The 19,744-nt window shown below is 35.2% G+C and overlaps 2 protein-coding genes across 3 annotated transcripts in view; one reads left to right on the forward strand and one right to left on the reverse strand.

The window, feature by feature from the left end:
* LOC145666784 (trehalose transporter 1-like protein) overlaps nucleotides 1-19,744 on the reverse strand; it is a 55,117-nt gene that overhangs the window by 24,996 nt on the left and 10,377 nt on the right. The gene's annotated exons all lie outside the window — the stretch shown is intronic.
* The window catches only part of LOC145666785 (uncharacterized), a 111,127-nt gene that overhangs the window by 1,421 nt on the left and 89,962 nt on the right, over nucleotides 1-19,744 (forward strand). The gene's annotated exons all lie outside the window — the stretch shown is intronic.

A 19,744-nucleotide genomic window follows, 5' to 3' on the forward strand; every position in this document is an offset into this window, starting at 1 on the left:
GGGCTGTTCAATATCCAGACTTGAATACAAAAGTCGATATCGAGATAAAATATCAAAATTTGATCGAAGTATTAAGTATAAAAATATCAACAAAAAATTGAAAACTTTAAAATATTGAATAATAAAGTTTCGAAAAGTATTGATGTATCAACATATAACAATTGCGATCGATATATGTAGAAATAGTGCACGATATTCTGATTTCGAAAATTTTCTTTGGAACTTCTTCCAATCTCAGTGTTATGGAACATTCTCTAATAGAAATAAATGAAAAATAATCATTATAAGAATTCTGTCATTATTTTTATTTCACTTGCTGCAGATTGAAAATCTTCCCTGCCCTGTGTCTTTCATCTAGACATAGTAATTATCTATTTTGGTGTGTCTATCAATTGTTTTTTTCTTCTTTCTCTTCTTTTTTATTTTCTATTGTACTTCCTATCATTTCCCTCAGAATTCAATTTCTTCACAAATAATGTTCTAATCATTTACTTTTCTTTTTTTCAATTTCATATAATATTGTTCCTTTCTCTTTTATTTCCAGCACTTCTTAATTGATTTTTCGATCAACCAAGTTAATTTTCTCATTTCTTTTCTACATGTATATAGTAGACTCCAGACTAGCCGGCCTACTATGTCAGTATAGGTCGGATTCTATAATTCGTACTTTTGTCCCATCCAACACACTTTCAAACCAAAACCGCTGTTATTCATATCTTCTGCCCTTTTAGTTCTGGCCAGAACTTTAAACAATGTTTGTTATGTATTGTAATAGGTACGTTTTAAAAATTCATTAGTGAAAATAGGAACCCATGAATAAAAATATTGTTCTCATTTTATGATAAATTTGATAGCATCTAACTTAATTACAGGAAGCATAAAATGATATACACTGTACGCACATACAATTTTAAAATATTCAAATCATTAACTTAAAGTGTAACTTCATTTATTTATTTTTTAAGGATTTATACTAATTTTACTGTTCGTTAATAAATGATAAGGCAAGTGTGGAAAGATAAGCCTAACAAAAGAGTCTAAACTTGCTGTTTTTAGTTTCTGAAAATATCTTTGATAGATGACTGTTTCTCATTTTTATCAGGGCGTTGAAAGTCGTGTAGATCATTCAAAAATAACTATCTCGTTTTATTTAGAAAATCTTTCTAAAGGGATAATACGGAGGCTAATAGTTTCATTTTGTGTGTGTGTGTGTGTGTGTTGTGTCCATATTCCCGCCCCTTAAAGTTCAACAATTCATACGAATCCATGTGATAGTCTTCATCCAAACATCCATTATGTTTTTCTTCCTTCTAAAGGCTTCATTCCCCAATCCTATCATTACCTTTCTTTCTCGTTCCGCTCTACGTAACCTATTTTCATTATGAGTACCATCTATATATTAAAGTGAATTTGGTAAAAATAATAAATAATAATAATAATAATAATAATAATAATAATAATAATAATAATTAGCTTTTAATTTATGGAAGCTTTTAAATATTCCAAGATGATGTTATTTTGTAGACTGTAGTCCCCATGTAATTAATTGTACCGACCCTAAAGTATATTTTAAGTGATAAATGTAATACAATATTAGTTAAAGTTAATTCAATAAGAACTGAAATGCATAAATTTATATATGTGATTTTAAAAAATACCTATTTTTACTGTTTTTATATTTTTATAGTTTATTTTTACTTTTCATTTTTTTCGAGATAAAAAATTACTAGGACCGTATACATAAATCATGCACGATCTACAAATTTCAACTGGTCTTGATCAAACTTGGCATTGATTTTGACTTTGAATTGCTTAGTGCGCATGTTAAATATTTTCCTGTGCAAACCTTTGGTCCCTGAATTATCGGTTAGCAAACTTGAAGTTTAAACTTACTAAATTAAAAAAAAATCTATACGCGATAATGAAACTAGAGTTGTCACCTGTCCCCCAAATTAGGCGAGATAGATATCCTGAATTTTAGGGTAATTATCAGCGTCCTGAGTTACGTTCAAGAGGGACGCATTAAGTGACGGAAAGCCAAATTATCCAAAATACAACATATCGTCAGAAATTCTTAATGAGATTTGTAAATTTTGACCCATGATGCGTACCTATGACTATCGACAGAGACGTGTGCAGGGTGTGTGTCCTGGGGATCCAACACCCCCGAAATGCCCATTTTTCTGTAAATTAAGTCTAATATTAGGGATGAGTTGACAAGTTTTTATATAATTTATATCCTCGTATTCAATTTTGACCCCCTCAAAAAAACCTTCGAATCTCCCTCCCGAAATAATTCCTGCGTACATGCCTAGATATAAAGATATCGATGTGGTTCTATCGCTAAATTGTTTCGCGTTGACAGCAGTGAAAACACTGCCTAATTATATTCTTTGATTGGTTCAATGGTTTATAACTTCATTTCTAACTTCGCTAACATTTTGACACTAGAGTTTCTGTTTTGTGTAATTTTGGTTTAAATCTTCATTTCAAATTTTATTTATCAATATACGTATTTCTTTCTACTATTCTTAAACAGTTGCTCCATGTATACATTTAGGATTGAAAAACCGGCGATTTGCGTATGTTCTTTAAGTGTGTAATGCTTTTCGGCTTACTAAAAGATGGCAGCCCTAAACGAAATTGATCCGATCTGAACTAAACTTGGCATGGTGGTACACCTTAATGAGCTTCTTTGCATGTGAAATATTATTGCGTACAGGCCTTTGGTTGGTTCCCGAGTTATGGGCCATCAAAGTTACAGTTTGAACTCAGTTAAATTTTCGCCAAATACAAAATAACCTATCATTACTATTACCCACCATATACATGGAACAAACGTATTAATAAATTAAAAAGTAAATGACACGATGGTTGATTAGGTATGTTGTAACACTAGCATTTACGTTTAATAAGTATTTGCTAAAAAGCAAACAAAGAACGAAATTTTATTTCACCAAAGGGAAACTTACTAGTATTATAATTTTAATTTTTCTCTTTCAAATTGTAATATTTTTTCATTTTAAAAAAAAAAAACTAGAGCAACAGTGAACATATTTTAATATGAGAACCTAAACTACATTACATTATATAATATACTAATATATAATATACTAACTATTTTATTAACAATATATCAACATAGTTTGTGTATTTAGCACTAGAGTGTGTCTTTTCATATCTGAGTAGCTAACGCATGTAGTCTGTATGTGTGGTACTCGGTGGAGATAAATGTTTCGGACACAAACCCGGGTAGTATTTTTTTAAAATAAATAATTGAAGACTGAAGAATATTTTATAGTAATACATCTACATATATAAGCTACAGGAATTTGGATAATCTATAGTTGTTTGAGATTTTCAACTCAATTCACTTGAATTTTATTTTAGTATCTATTTCGAATTACCGTTCAGTTTTAGGAAACCACAAGGATAGTCTTTGAGGACCACTTGTAGTTAGCGGACTCCACTTCGCGAAACATGGTTTTAGGAGGCGCATGATCAATGAAGGCGACTGAATGTGGAATAATTTGGTTAAATGAGAAAGTGGAAGAAACAGTAGATCCCCTAGATAAAACCTACGATGTTGTCCACTATAGTGCCATATAGTCTGGGATCGAACAAGATACCCTTCGCTCCGAAGGTGAGCACTCTACCACTAATCCACTGCACCTCCTAAAATAATTAGTCAAGAATAATTAGATTTTTAAAAGCAGCACTAGTGAAATGCTATCGTCAGACGTGTGAAATATCGACACTAGCACAGTTATAAAATTGCCAACTGCAAATTTAGTTCCTTATTGTGGCATGCTTACCGTATATGGACATCTTTTATGCTATAAAGATGTGGAAAATTACACGTTATAAAACTTATTTTTTGATTAAAATAGAAACATACGTTTCTGAGAAACCTTTTGGTTAAATTCCATTATAAATCATGGTTTTTACTCACGTGTAACAACGTCTGATATTGTATATATGTATTCTATGTAATTACAAGGATTCCGTCACTTGATAGTAAAATGAAAGACGAGGAAGTTTATCATAATTTTTATACAATCCTGACTCAAGGGTCGCTCAACTGAAGTCCAACATATTTTTCAAGGCTCTTGTTGTTGTTTTTATTTCACAAGGTGCGCCCGTGACCCTTTAACATAACGCAATGTTCTCGAAAGAAACTTAAACGTTATTTTACTATTTAAGAATACAGTCATTTTCATAACAGTTTAATTCACATTTCCCAGCAGTTGAGTCATAATGTTACATGCTGAATATACATATGTATATAGTTAATTAAAACAAATGAAATATTTCGCTTAACATCCCACAGTTTTGTTTTGAATAAATGATAATTGTATGACAAAGCGAATGATAAATGCTGGTAAACTAGTGATGTTGTGCATTGTACAAACGAATAAAAGATTTTTCAATTAAATGTTTTATGTTTTAAATTATTCTAAATCAAGAGTGGTCCAACAGCTTCTTCCTAATCAGAACAGAATATGTAGAATTTTTATCTGTTAGAGCAACCTAGTACAAGTTGGTGCAAGTTTTTTGCTCGAATATTATATATATCAACATTGTTGTATTTATAGATCTTACGACTGTTATTTCTAAACTTAATCTGCACGTAGAAATACAAAGTTATCTCTGAAATACGATTTTTGATGGTACGGTGAGCAGATTATATCAAACAAGACATTGTATACGTAATGAAATCTAAACAATAACAAGTATTGGTACTCCTTCATGCTTGCCGATTACGTGGGTGCTCCTGGGTTCCAGCACCCACACAAATAATCTTGCTAGTTTAATAGAACAAAATAAATATGTCCTATTTACCGCTAACAAAATATAATAAACAATTAAAACATTGAGATGGAAGTTAAAATTTCTACCCTCTAAAACATAATTGCTTCTTTCAAATCTGTCCATGCAAAGGCAAACAAGCAACACACTCCCACTCTCCTTGCCAGTCTCTGGCCTCTTAAAAGGCAGTGCTTCACAATAAAAATTTGAACAATATTGTGGATAGAATAGCATATTTTTCGGCTTACTTTGATGTTTCCTTACATGTGACACACAACAATGCGCCCACTCCATTCGTCTACAATTGTTTTAAAATAACTTCCTACCGATATTGAGCACTAATCTATTATATAAAAGAGAACGCACAAATCCTTTGTTAGCTCATCACGCTAATACGGCTGAACCAATTTCTTTCATTTTTGGGGGGTTATTAGGATTTGGACCCTAGATGGTTTTTATCATATCACTTTAATTTTTAATTACCAGTGTCTTGAGATAATTGACCATTCAAGTGTCCATAACGTACAAATCCTTTGTTAGTTCATCATAGGTATAAAAATAAACGTATTTATATGCAACCCGCATGACCGTGTCACTCGGCGGGTTAACATAAATGACAGGCGCTATAATGTTAACATTTACTGCAATTTGAAAGCGAAAAAGTAAAAATTATCTAAGTAACAAAGTTTATTGCGTTCCGGGGTGACCGCAGCGAAGCGGGGCGGGTTAACATAAATGACAGGCGATATAATGTTAACATTTACTGCAATCTTCTATGGTTTTTATCATATCACTTGAAAGCGAAAAAGTAAAAATTATCTAAGTAACAAAGTTTATTGCGTTCCGGGGTGACCGCAGCGAAGCGGGGTGAACGCTGCTAGTAAAGAATAAACCAAAACACAAGGAAGCTGTGCATCATGTAAGTTGATTAAAGTACCTTATACACTTAATATTACGATTACATATGTTAAGAATATTCATTACAATACGTTATCCTTAAACTTGGACCCGGGTTTGAACCTGTTTCTTTTGCGTTTAAGTCAGCCGTGCCCGTGTTACCGTCTGAGCTAGGGCTGTCCCAACTTTTCCTTATAGTACCGGTATATTTTACTTTATCACAGCACAGCCCTTTATGACAGTGTTCATAAAAATTAACTAATATGAAATCAATCATACTCTTATATCGAGGAAAAGGAAAATTTAGAGACTCCCCTAAAAACATATAATATGTCCCCATTAATACGCACCCACATAAATTTTGGAAAGTTGAAGCCGTTGTTCTCCTTTGAGCATCTAGCACAAGCTGACGCGAATTTTTCGCCTGAATAATCTTTTTTTTCTTTACATTTTTGTGCATAAATGGTGTTTACACAGCACTTATTTCCTTATAATGCAACTCTGCATGAAAATACATCACTTTTACGATGTTCAGAGGTACTAAGAGTCGATTATGTCAATGACATGGTGTGTAACAAATTTTTCAGTGGGATGCTTATTGAAAATCTGTACAGTACCCAAGTTTTGACAACTTAGTTACCTTTATTTCAAGGATGCGCATCAATTACGATGTAACGTATGTGATAATGTTGGCTTCACCTGAAATATTCATAAATAAACTCACAGTCTTTCAATATCTGAATTTTGTATGACACAAGTCTTTGCCTAGTTATCAATGTAAGAGTGTAGACATATAAATACAAATTTACAACATGGAGATTTTTTCCTCTTATTCTTGATGGATTGCGACACCAGTAGGGTGATTTCTGTAAGTTGAAGAAAGTCCCATACAAAGTTTAATCAAAATCGAGTAACAGAGGGGTGGACAAACTAACAGAGACACATAAATGCCAATCGAGTCGATTAGTAGAACCATCGGTAACGCTCGCTTATATGATAATGTGGAATGAAATGAAAGAATCCCGAAAAAAACATATGATATTGTTCACCATAATCTTCCATGTCCTGGAATTAAATAAGGGACAGTTTGGAATAGAGGTAAACGCTCTACCGCTGATGAGCTGCATTTCTCTCTCAAGTTTGGTGAAAGTAAATTTCATTGTTGTAAGTTTATGATACTTATTTAATGGTGCAGATAACCACAAATAACACAGTATGGTGGTGGTGATAGGGGTTACATTCATCCATTTCTCTTGGAGGCGAACTAATGTAGTGTGAAATCTCTACTTTGAAGATTGGCTTTTATTTACCCACCAACTGCAATGGATTCAAGATTTAGTTGTCGTTTCTCACGAGACTAGAATTGAGGCTGTCTCATCTTGAAAAAGTGTAATGAAGTCAGGTAGTTGATTTAACCAGTGCTAGTTTAACAACTGACACCATAGTGCGATGTCTCTTTTCGGAAAATGTATCTGCTTCTATTGGATGAGCACTGTTTCGCCACATATCTTGTCACGAATTTTGTCGTCACTTTTTCGTTTCAGTGGTTGTGGAGCTCACTGTGAGTGCACTTCACAATATTAATACCATACAGTCGTAAAAAAAACCATGGTTCATTATTTCTAAATATTTTGATTACCAAGAACGTATTAGAAATAGTAGACTTGTTACTTTTCCAGAAGGACTTCACTGTTTTCTTCTATGGTGCAAGGTCCATCGAACGCTGAGCTTGCTTCACCTAGTCTAGCAGCTAGAAGAGTCCTGTTGGAAGTTTTTAGAGCCAGAAGGTTTGTTTGTTTTACCCAGTTCTACTGTCTTTAGTGTTTAAAAAAAATGGTCACATGTTCTGAATCATGCTCATTATTGTGCAATGGCCACCATCTTGAATAATTCTTTCGTACTTCCTATTTTTTTCTGTGATCCTTTTAAATATATCTAGCTCAAGATATCGCAAAATTATCGATTATACCTGGTTAGATTTGCAATAGTGTAGGCTTTTAGCTGACGTTGTTCACTTGTCAGTAGTACATACAAGAAGAGAGTAAAGGAGGGAAATTTTGAAAATATCCCTCAAAATTTTCCCTTTTACCGATTTTTTGCTATTGTAGGATGGCAACGCTGGGTTCTAGGCGATAAAGAAAAATTAGGGAGATTTTCTGTTATGTGGTAAATATACAGTATACTGAAAGTTTTGTCTTGATTGATTCACTAGCAGAAGAGTAATAAAATATTTTGCAGTTTATGATTTTGGTCACTCTAACGATCTTTGGATTTAATGGAAGTACTTTTGACACATAGAAAGACCTGCAGTTAAGACTGTAACTGCCGCAGAGATACAAATAATATCTCGGTATACTTTGAGGTGGCTTAAACACAAACAAACTATTTGCTGAGCAAAATAATATATTCACATAAAAAAGTACATACGATTTACAGTTTCGCGAAATAACACTTTGGCTTCATCAGACACTAACTGAGATAATGTCTGATGAAGCCAAAGCGTTAGTTGGCGAAACTGTAACACGTATGTAGTTTTTATGTGAATATATTGTTTTGCTCAGAAAATAGTTTGTTTGTGTTTAAGTATATACAAAGCAAAGCTTCTACTTATGAAAAATATTTTAGGTGGCTTGCCAGTAGTGCGTGTGAGAAGCAATGAAAAATGTTTAAAAAATAAAAAATAAAAACAGTTTCAATTTTTATCCTTTAGTACAGTAAATACAAGAGGAAATTGCTTTGTGCGTGGGTCGACAGCACTGTTAAAATCTTGGAGTTTTGACTATGACTAAAATTCGAGCTTAACGTCGAAGCAGTCAATAAAGTGGTTTAAAGTTAAGTGATATAGAATTTTCTTCGTTATAAAATACTGGTTATTACTCTAAATCTATTGAATATAATATACTGACCGAATAGTTCAAAATTTACAAAAGAGTAAATTTTCTCTCAAACTTCCAATGGGACTCTCTATTTGCTGGATTAACCCGCGCGACGACCTTGCTTGCAAGTTTTGTTCTTGTACTATCTTGAAATGAAATAAAATCTTTAGTTTAACTTCCCATGCACCCTGATGAAACCGAAAAGAAACATGGTTATGTTACCAGAAATGGTGAAATTAAGATCCTGAGATAAATTAAACGACCTTCAGTAGATCAAGGGGTACGGTACAATGTTGTCTACGATGATATAATATGAATTGGGATCAAATTAGGAACTGTTCACACTTAAACTGATTGCTTTGTCAACGAGTACATTGTACTTCTCATAATATTTTACATTGTATGGTGTGAAATGAAATTTAGTTATCGCTACGGACGGTATTAATCAAGTCAAAGTTATTTATAGAAGAAAAATTTAAAGACTTTAGCTCAGTTTGAAGTTTGACGTTCCTTTCAGCGCTGAAGGTATATGAGACGTACACCTAGAGCTCAATATGGGATGGATCTGAAGCACATTGCTCCAACTGAGAACTGAACCCGGGTCTCCCACACCATAGGCGCGTACACTAACTACATAGCCTCAAGGGAGCTCTTGTTTGGTTTGTACTCACATTATTTTATTATTTATTAGCGAAGTGCCTTTCTTGGCGCGGTATGAAGATTATGCAACCAACTACGCAGTAGTGTAGCTGGGGTTTTCTAACTTGAGGGGCCATTGAAACGCTTATATCAGGGGTCTTCAGCGCATTGTCCGCTGACCAGATGTTGCTGCTGCCTGCACCTTTAACACGAAAAGTTTACCAAACCAAAAATATGCAGCCTCTTACGATTCTAAATATCTACAATTACAGTTGCCTATGATAGAAGAGTGTAGCTGTCTCGTTTGAAAATGATATCGCGAGAATGATATATCACCTGGGAAAATAAATATGTTCGTATTGGAAGAGCCGTGCCTCGTCTCGCAACTTCTTACGAGAATTTGTATGATCTCAGAACGTGTATTCATTCTTTTGGAAGCGCGGGGCCGCGGTGGTTCAGTTGTAGAGCATTCACCTCTGGTTCATGGAGTTCCTGGTTCGATCCCAGCTCGCGCCAAGTTGAATTTGTGGAGGACAAACACCGTGTGCACAGGTTTCCTCGGGGTTCTCCCGTTTCCTCTCACTTTCTTCATTCCACCATTTCCCTCATTTCTCATCATCACCGTCTCCTTTAGCCTTATCGGCATAATCTTTCATTCTTTTATTGGAATCGCTCTGCTTCCTCTCGTAACAGGTCACAATATTTTGTCTCGTCTCGAATAGTGATGTTTCGTCTCAGTTATGTTTCTACTGGAAGATCTCTGTCTCATTTCGAAAATTCTGTCTATCTCGTCTTTTGTGGATAATCATAAAGACTATAGTATAGCTTACTGCCCGGAAACCATCATTGAAATTGTTAATGGTTTCTGCTCTATACTTTTTGAACCTCAAGAAAGAGTGACTAGCCGTAATTCCCCTCGAGTCGAAAATGATTTTAAAAAACGGCTTCGTACACAGTTTGATCTACTAAAGATATATACTTATTTATGTATACAGGATGTTTCAAAACAACACCGACAACGTTTGGGAGGTGATTCCTGACACAAAATATAGATCACACAAGACAAAAAAGTATAGATCAACCTGGGTGCACAAATGCTTCCTTTCGGAGTTATAGGCTGCCGAAAACATGAAAAATTGAACTTTAAAGGTTCATAGCTCCAAAATTATGGGACCTACCGTAGTCGGGTCAAGACTTCCCTTAGGAACTAATATTTGCTCTATCCAAAAATACGTGTTTCAGAATCCTAAGACACCCACGCAGCAATTTTTACAGAGGGAGTTTGACTACGAGCATATAACTTGAAGTACTCATCAACTACCTCTATAAAAATTGTGGCAGAAGTACCGCAGGATTCAGAAGCATGGATATTTGGATAGAGCACATACTAGTTCCTAAGTGAAGTGTTGGCCCGACTACCGTAGATCATATAGTATTGGAGCTATGGACCTTTAAATTTCATTTTTCCCTTGTTTTCGGCAGCCTATGACTCCGAAAAGAAGCATTTGTGCACCCAGGTTGGTCTACATTTTTTGTCTTACCTTAGTGTCAGGAATCATCTCCCGAAAGTTGTCAGTGTTGTTTTGAAATACCATCTATCTATCTATCTATCTATCTATCTATCTATCTATCTATATATATATATATATATATATATATATATATATATATATATATATATATATATATATATATATATATAATTTGGTGGCTCTAGATGACTTCTTTCTATTTGAAAACCAGATGACACACACATGCAAAAAAACACGTTTTTTATAAATTTTTAAACAAGAGCTTAAGAAAATTGTTGCAAAAAGCGCATTAAATGTTACACGGAGACCCATCGCGTTTATATTGTGACCATGAGGTATTCATTATTTTGTCCTTGAGGATAGTCTGAACTTTCACATGTTATTCTTTACTTCTTTCAGATATTGGAAATACATATTCTTCTCCCACCCTGATTGCAGAAAATAAAAAAAAAAATAACAAAAGAAAACGTTTGCAAATTATTACATAATACGTAAACCATTACTTTTGTTTAAACAAAGGGTTCCTGTTTGACCAGTTTTAATAAGGAATTTTCGCATCCTCTGCACTGCATTAAAAAAAAATAAATACGTTTATAATTACATCATCAAAGAATGCGCTTACTTTGCCATTGGACACACCCCGTGCAATGGTGAACGGAAGGAAAATGTACGTTCATGTCCTTGGACTTGAACACGATTGCTTCACGACAAAAAAAAAAAAAAAAAAGCATGAATCTACTTATTCCACCCATTAGTTTAGTTCCGCTTCATTTAATCATTGATTGTTAGGTTCCACAGGAGATATTGATATTACGTTACTGGTGAAATAGCTTTATTAAATTATATACAATATAGTCGTTAAGTTTAGTATACAGAAGACATTTCAAAATTTATTTCATGGTGCATGTATATCATTAGAAGAAGAGAGTATGTTGTAGGTCTGTGAACAAACAGTTATTATGAAAGAAAAAAAAGTTAAGTATTCAGTATTCAATATTCAACTACAAGCAGAAAGATGGACGCTGCGTAAAAGGGGTATACTACTAAAAATGTTGGCATGGACAAGAAGTTGAAGAAAAAGTGGATAAAAAAGATAATTTACTAGCTCTATAGATTAAGAAACCCAAGTGGATCATCCCCGTAGACACAAGAGAACACCCGTTAATCTTTTTTTTCTGTGCGAAAGCAATCCAGTCGAAATTGTCCAAAAATCTTGTCTTATATCATCTTATTGGGCCGGATTGATACGTCCTATTTCCCAAAGGTCTTGTTTTATGTTATCTGCTTAATCGGGATCGGCACATCCTACTTCCACAAGATCTTGGTTCATATTAACTTCTTAACCGGAATTTGTACACTCTATTTCCTTAAGATCTCCTTTTATATTATCTTTCCATCTACTTATAGGCCTACACAGAAGTACCGTACTAGAAGGCTTTCCAACTAGAGACCCATGCACCCGAGGTAAGCGCTTTACCACTGAGTCACCGTGCACCCTTTCTCGTCCAAAAAAAAAAGATGCTTGAGTAAATTATGGATTTTTTTAGACAGTCTAAAAATAAAATAGTGGAAATTACAAAATGTTTTTGAGACAGTCTTTATTCTTGCCCAGTTCATCTTAGCCCAATAACTGCATAAGCTATTTAGATACGTATTACTTGACAATAACTTGAAAAAATTGAGATGAGACTGACAAACATCTTTTAACGATCAACTTTCGAATCCATAGAGAGAAACAGTCAATATTATACTCCTTTATAGAATTTCAATTTTAGCTTCTTGACATTAGTTGCAAGTATAAAAGGTCGTGCACCAACTGATTAGTAATATGCATTTCCTGTCATCAATCTACAGTAATCCTAGGATTTAAGAGACGTTGAATCAACGGACTTTGGATTTAACGGACAGAATTTGATCCGGAAGTGTTGTCTTCTTATGAACATTTAGTTCTTTGATTATTAAGAAACAGCATTTAAGTGGAAAATAACTGAACCATGAGAACATTTTCACCGTTCTAATACACAGTAGCAGGTTTTGTTTGTTATTAACATGGTATTTACATTAAATATTTTACATTTACATTATTCAGTACAATATCAAGTGTAATATCCTATTTTAGATATTATACATAAGCTACATCACGATCTAACGGACTTCAGATTTTACGGACACCTTTGCACCCTAATTAGTTCGTTAAATCCGGAGTTTACTGTACTTTTAATTTCTTTATAAGTTCATTTTTATTTGTTACAACTACGCCTATTCCACTATGATTACAGTACTTTCGCCATCTCGATTAACGTAACTTCTATTTGTCGTCAAATACGTTGCCTTTTCTGTGTTGGCTTCCACTGATTTATTTATTTATTTTTTACAAGCTTTTACTATTTTTTTACTGTTATTATTATCTTTCACGACTATGTTGTCTGCGTAAAGGAAGAGGAAAAGTGAGGGGAAAGAGAACAATGCTAAGGAATGTAATTCACGCAAATATCCTGGATGTTATACCGTGCAAGACAACTCCAGAACGTTTTTGGCTGCATAACAGAATAGGATAAATAGTTAGTAGAAAAAAATATTAATAACTTACAAGGGAAGTTCTTGAGAAAGCACTCGCCTGCAGAGAAACTAAGCATGGCATTTGAAAGACTAGTTCATGCTGATTACAACAAGCTAATGAATTTTTTTTACCGTTGAGAACTGTTCGAGAGATTCAACTTTGATGTTTATATGAAAAATGAGTATATGCACATTTAAACACGTTAAGAGCAACATTATTAGCAACGAATAGGCCTATTGACATACGATTTGAAATCTATAGTAGGTAACAGAAAAAACTATTTTGCAATAACTAACGGCTTTGTTAGTTAAAATTAGTCATCATACTGTTCACAATAATGATAGGTTAGAGATGAAAATTGATCACTCTTGTTCTTTTGTTCTATGAAGAAATGACACAGTCAAAAGACTTCCTTGCACCATGAACATTTTATATGTGCAAAATGCTTTGCATCCGTCAAGGGAACAGTTCACCTAACCAAAACGAAAAGCAAATTCGACAGGTGATTCAAAAGGTATATAATTTGTTCGGTAACTTGCCTTGTGGAATGCAAACTGAAACAATTCAGCGCATCGCGGTGATCGGAACTGATTCATTAGCATGGACACGAACACTATTTGATTGTTTCGTTGGTACATCGTAACGTCCGAATGAAGAAATTTCATACTCTGTTCAAATCTCTTGCCATAATCTTTGGTTGGTCGGAATCCAAACACATCAAATGGTTGTACAAATCGTGTACAGTTCTTTGCTATATTCTCAACCATTATGCCTTTGTCATCCGTCACCTAACTTGCAATGGACAATTTGCATGTGAGTGGACCCCAGTAATCTAGCAGTAGCAAGGTCAAACCATCAGGCTTCGCCAGGCAGAGAACACTTAACACATTTAAATGCGCATATGCTAATTTTTTTTATATATAAACATCAAAGTTGAATCTCTCGAGCAGTTCTCAACGGTACAGGAATTTTATTAACTTGTTATCATCAACATAAATTGGTTCTTTAAATGGCATGTTTAGTTTCTCTGCATTTGATTGCTTTTTCCCGAACTTCCCTTGTTAATTAAGTTTACAGTAAAACGATATACCACATTGAAAATTTTGTGAAAATATTATATTGTTACCGGGTTTACGTACCTATACAAAATATCAGAGTTCTACTTAGTATAGAAATGCGTGAGACTTAAGTTGAATGGTTTAAATTTAACCAAAAAGAAAGACAAGTTATCTAATAAAAGTATTGTAATAAACAAGAATTTTAGGAATGATCCAAAAAATGCATGAAAATGATTCCGATCTTGGCCAATATTAGTTTTTGGATCAGGGGCCACAAAAGTTTGGAACGGCCCCTAAATCGAGTTTTCGTATTATTTACGGAATAAGCTCATCATACTGGGTAAATTGTTAGTTTTGTTTTGGCTACACTATATGTAGTTCTCAAAATATGGGGCGTACAAGAAAATGTTCCATACCATTCAATTCTTTCATAATTACTTATTTTACCAAATTATCCTTCACCTTTAGCCTAAAGAGCATAGCTATAGAAAGTTAAACTACAGATTTCATTTCATTGGATAGTATGCAAAACATTATTATTATTATTATTATTATTATTATTATTATTATTATTATTATTATTATTATTATTATTATTATTATTATTTATTACAAAATGTAAATATTTCATATCAATATTTCTTAGAACAATCTGGATGAAAAATCGGGACAAGAAAGACTTAAGACAAGACAAGACACGAAATATTCTGGGACAATATCGGGACAATTCACAAACCTAACACTTAATCAGTATAAAAATTACTTGTGTTCGTTCGCTGCTTGTCAATGAAGAGATGTAATTCCGATTTCTATTTCCAACTAGGGTACGCAATTACAGGTGTCGCTATCAACAACTTGAAGTACTTGAGGAACTATAGAGGTAAGCGAATGTCAAACCAGAAGCAAGTGTTTTAATAGTTGATGTACCAACTACGCAGACCCAGTTGAACGTATGCTATCAGTCTTCACGGGCTTTAGCACTAGGGAGTATACAGAACAAAAGAATATAAATCTGCCTTTTCCATTTCTTTAAATCAATTGTAGTCCAACCTCAATGACAATACTAAACCAGAAGAGAACTTAGTATATGACTTAATCATTTAGTAACGCATATCATATCTGATGCTTCCTATTCGTTACATTTTGAGTTACGCAGAAAGTAAGGGAAAAACCTTGATTGGAAATTATATTAGAAACTTTCCACATTTTGGAACACTTCCTTGAATTGTTAACATTAAAAAAATGTTTGGGAAGGCCGGACAACTAAATATTTTCGTGTAAGTAATTTACGTATTTTTACGCACAGTAATTAAAGAGTGCGTGACTAATATATGATTGTCTGGAAACAGTTGACTGAATTCTGTAGTAACGCCTACCACACTTAAGATATATTCAACGTTGCCTGAGACGCGCACTTTAGCGTTCTTTACATCATATATATAACATACATACATTAAAAATTGCTTACAGGAAGAAAGGCTTTTTAAAAAAAGTACGGCAATGAAAGTGAAAGGTGATTCATGTGATTCAAGCGCGAGAACTGATTCTCGGAACGCGGCTTGTCCTACACACTTTACGGTAGAACCAGTCACGTTTTTCAGGGTCAAGGGATTTCTTTTTCTCACACTTATTCACATATGTGCTACTGCTACCGTGGGTGTCATTGAATTCCAGATTTCATAGACGAACTGGCTCTGGTATTTTGAAATACAGTTTTGAATAAGTTATACACATTTGTTCGTTTGTTTAACGTCCTTCTTCTACCACCAAGGCCACAGAAAACATGAACCTGCTGCTTAACATGGAAATAAAATCATATGAGGTCCCATCGGGAATCGAACCCGGGTCTCCTGGACCAAATACATGTACGACGTTAAACATATGGCCACGAAGGAGCTGTATAAATAATAGTTCAGTGGCGATTCATGAGGGAAGTCACATTGGTGGAAATTTAAGTTCGATCGCTTCGGACTAAGGGAAGAAACCTTACGTTATAATTCTTATATACAAAAACAATTACAATATTAGGCAAGTTTTCTTCCCTTAGTTTGAAGCGATGAAAGTATAATTTTTACTAATGTGTCTTCCCTTAAGAGCCACCACTGATAGAGTTTTCAATATATCTAATTGCTGTATTTTTCAATAGATCTAATTGCTGCAATTTTTAATATAATTGCTATAATTTATCTTTTCCTTACTGGACTGTTGTCTCTTCCTTTGAAATTTATTCTTAAAAGCTCCCTCGTGACTATATGGTTAGTACCCGTGTTCAATCCCAGTGGAAGCTCATGTGATTCAGAGCCCACGGTAAAATATGTAGGCCCCCAACTTATATGACCTCGATGTAAGGAGGGACATTAAACTACAAGTTAATCAGAAAACTAAATTTAATCATTGTTTATTTTACTGTCAGTTAAACGGTATAAGAGTACCTGATCAAATTTGGAATATGAGTAGATCGTCAAAGAAAAAGGCAAATTTCCATAACAGAAACAAGAACGTTGGAAAAAGAATAGGGAGAAAACTTAACAAGTGCTTACATTTAAAAGTCCCATCTCAGCATTTGTCCGGTGGAACTATGGGGAAACCCTGCATAAACTTCAGTAGGCATAGTCGGTCACCTGATTTGAATCTGAGACCTCCCGTTTGCGAAGCAAGAACAGTAAATAGGCTTACTGATTTACATTTTCTATATTTTAAGTAAGTATATCTACAGTACTAATAAACGCGTGAATGCCTGAGGCCGAGCCTACTCTTAATTTTGGCATGTACACAATCAACAGCCTTATTACTATACATTTTTTCGACTCTTGGGTGGTGCCCACTTCTCCCAACTTCTCTGTTTTGTATGCGGAGAATAATGAAGCAGAAGTCATAGAAGCACAACACTTCTTCAAAGATATCTGGTGCCTTGCCTTCAGAATTGAAACTTTTCACATTAAAATATTATGTAGTACTAATAACTTCTCTTTAAATGTGATAGATGCTTACAAAACTCGGTGCAATAAATTTAAAGAGTATGTGTCTTTATTCATCAATCCAGGACTGTCTAGTATCCTTTGAAGGTACTAGAGTAGCTGATTTTTTTTAACAATAATATGATGCGCGAGTTCATCAATACTATTGAGAGATTTCAAAATATCTTTCTAGCTTTAACATAAAGTCATTTCAGATTTGTAGTAACGAATTGGCACTCTTATCAGTTTACGAAATGCTTCAATGGCTAGCGACTGACGGTTATGTTCGATATGCAAGCTGTGTCTATTGACTATCGTCCTGCATCTCAATTTCCCCTGAAGAAGACTATATTGAAGCGGAGTTTGACCAATCTGGTCCACATCTCTTGAAAGAATTTCCAAAGTTCGTCGAATGTGCGTGACCTTCAACAGATCAACTCTTATTTCAACAAGAGAACTCACAAAAATCCTTGGGGGATTCATAAAAGAATTTAACAGTAGCTTTGTAAAAGATATTGCATAAGTTTCTGTTTTACTTGCCGTCCACTCCTTGTACTGTTGACTTTGCCGTATGACCGGACAACTTGACCTGATGAGCAACAACGCGACATACGAGGGCCATCCGGAAAGTGGTACCCGTTTGTGCAATAAATACACAGTAGTACATATTAACAAATATACACATTTTTATTGGAAAGAGCATACTTTACACTACTTCTCCACATAATCACCAAAAAAATTGAAACATTTGTCATACCGTGTGACGAGTTTTTGTATCCAGCGTCATAGTCCTTCGCCGCCAGCCTATCGATACGTAGTCACGCCTCGTTTAAGTTCTTCATCACTGTCAAATCTTCTTCCCGCCAGAAAGCCTTTAAGCTTCGTAAAGAGATGAAAATCCGAAGGGGCCAAGTCCGGCCTATACGGTGGATGGTCGAAGGTTTCCCACTTAAATTGCTGCAGAAGTTGTGTTTTCGCAGCTGCATGGGGCCTGGCATTGTCATGAAGGAGAATGACGCCTGTAGACAACAGACCTCGTCGTCGATTTTGTATTGCCCGCCGTAATTTCTTTAATGTTTCACAATAGGCATTAGCAATAATTGTCTCTCCACGGGCCATAAGATCAATGAGCAGTACACCTCGTCGATCCCAGAATATGGTTGCCATGAGTTTCCTGGTGGACGGAACTGTCTTGAATTTTTTTTTTTTTTGGTTTGGTTGGTGAATGAGCGTGATGTCACTCCATGGACTGTCGTTTACTCTGTAGGTGATGCATAACAAACCCATGTTTCGTCCCCTGTAATGATGCGATTCAGGAAAGAGTCTCCTTCATCGGAATAACGTCCCAGAAACGTCAGTGCTGCAGCCATACTCTTGGTTTTGTGCTCATCTGTGAGCATGCGAGGGACCCACCTTGCACAGATTTTTGAATAATGCAGATGGTCTTTGACAATTTCATGAACAATTGTTCGAGACACGTTAGGAAAATGTTCACAGATTTCATCAATTGTGACGCGCCGATCGTTCCTCACGCATTCGTCTACGGACCTAAGCAGTTCGTCTGTAATGACAGATGGTCTCCTCGTCGTGTGTACTCCATCCCCAGGTTGAAGTTGCGACACCAGCGCCGAACAGACGACTCGTCCATCACATTGTCTCCATACACCACCTTTAATTGGCGATGAATTTCACAAGGTCGAACGTTTCGTGCATTAAGAAATTTAATCACGGCCCTCACTTCACAACTAACGGAGTTCTCAATTCGTTTAATCATTATAAATGAGCACAGACACAACACAGGCACTGCTAGCGTCACGCAACCTCGCACAGAGCAGACAGACAAGCCATTGACGCGGTCTGACCTTGCCCAGCGGCTCCCCGAGTCGTCAGCGCTTCATGCGGCGCAAACGGGTACCACTTTCCGGATGGCCCTCGTATGTCGCTGCAATATCATCATCATCACCATAGGTATTCTGCCCTTACTGGCAGGTCACTTGCAGCAGCTGAGAAGCTTCCATGCTCCACGGTCTTCCGCTAACCTCTTCGTCTTCACGTATGATCTTTCTGTTAGGGATGAAATATAATTTCAGTAAACTGAGTTCAAAATGTTCGTCTGAACAAGTTGCATTGATTTTAACGTTTTTGTCCACTCTTCGCAGCTTAAATTAGCCACTACACTGTAGCAGTAACCACCAAGAACCATAGAGCCACGTGGAAAACTTTCCGTACGTTCAAGTACTCAGTCAGAATGACCTCTACAATCTTGAAGACCACAGAAGATGGTTCTTTTTTACACAATTTGACAGATACTCCCATGACTCTTCTAGATCCACTGCAAGATGGCGTTTGTACAGTTTTCAACCGTTCGTCTTCCTCTCGATGATATATGAGGGAAGAAACATATGAACTCGAGCCA

This window comes from Thermobia domestica, chromosome 12 (genome assembly GCF_964235325.1).
Source record: "Thermobia domestica chromosome 12, izTheDome1.hap1.1, whole genome shotgun sequence".
Classification (NCBI taxonomy): Eukaryota; Metazoa; Arthropoda; class Insecta; order Zygentoma; family Lepismatidae; genus Thermobia; species Thermobia domestica.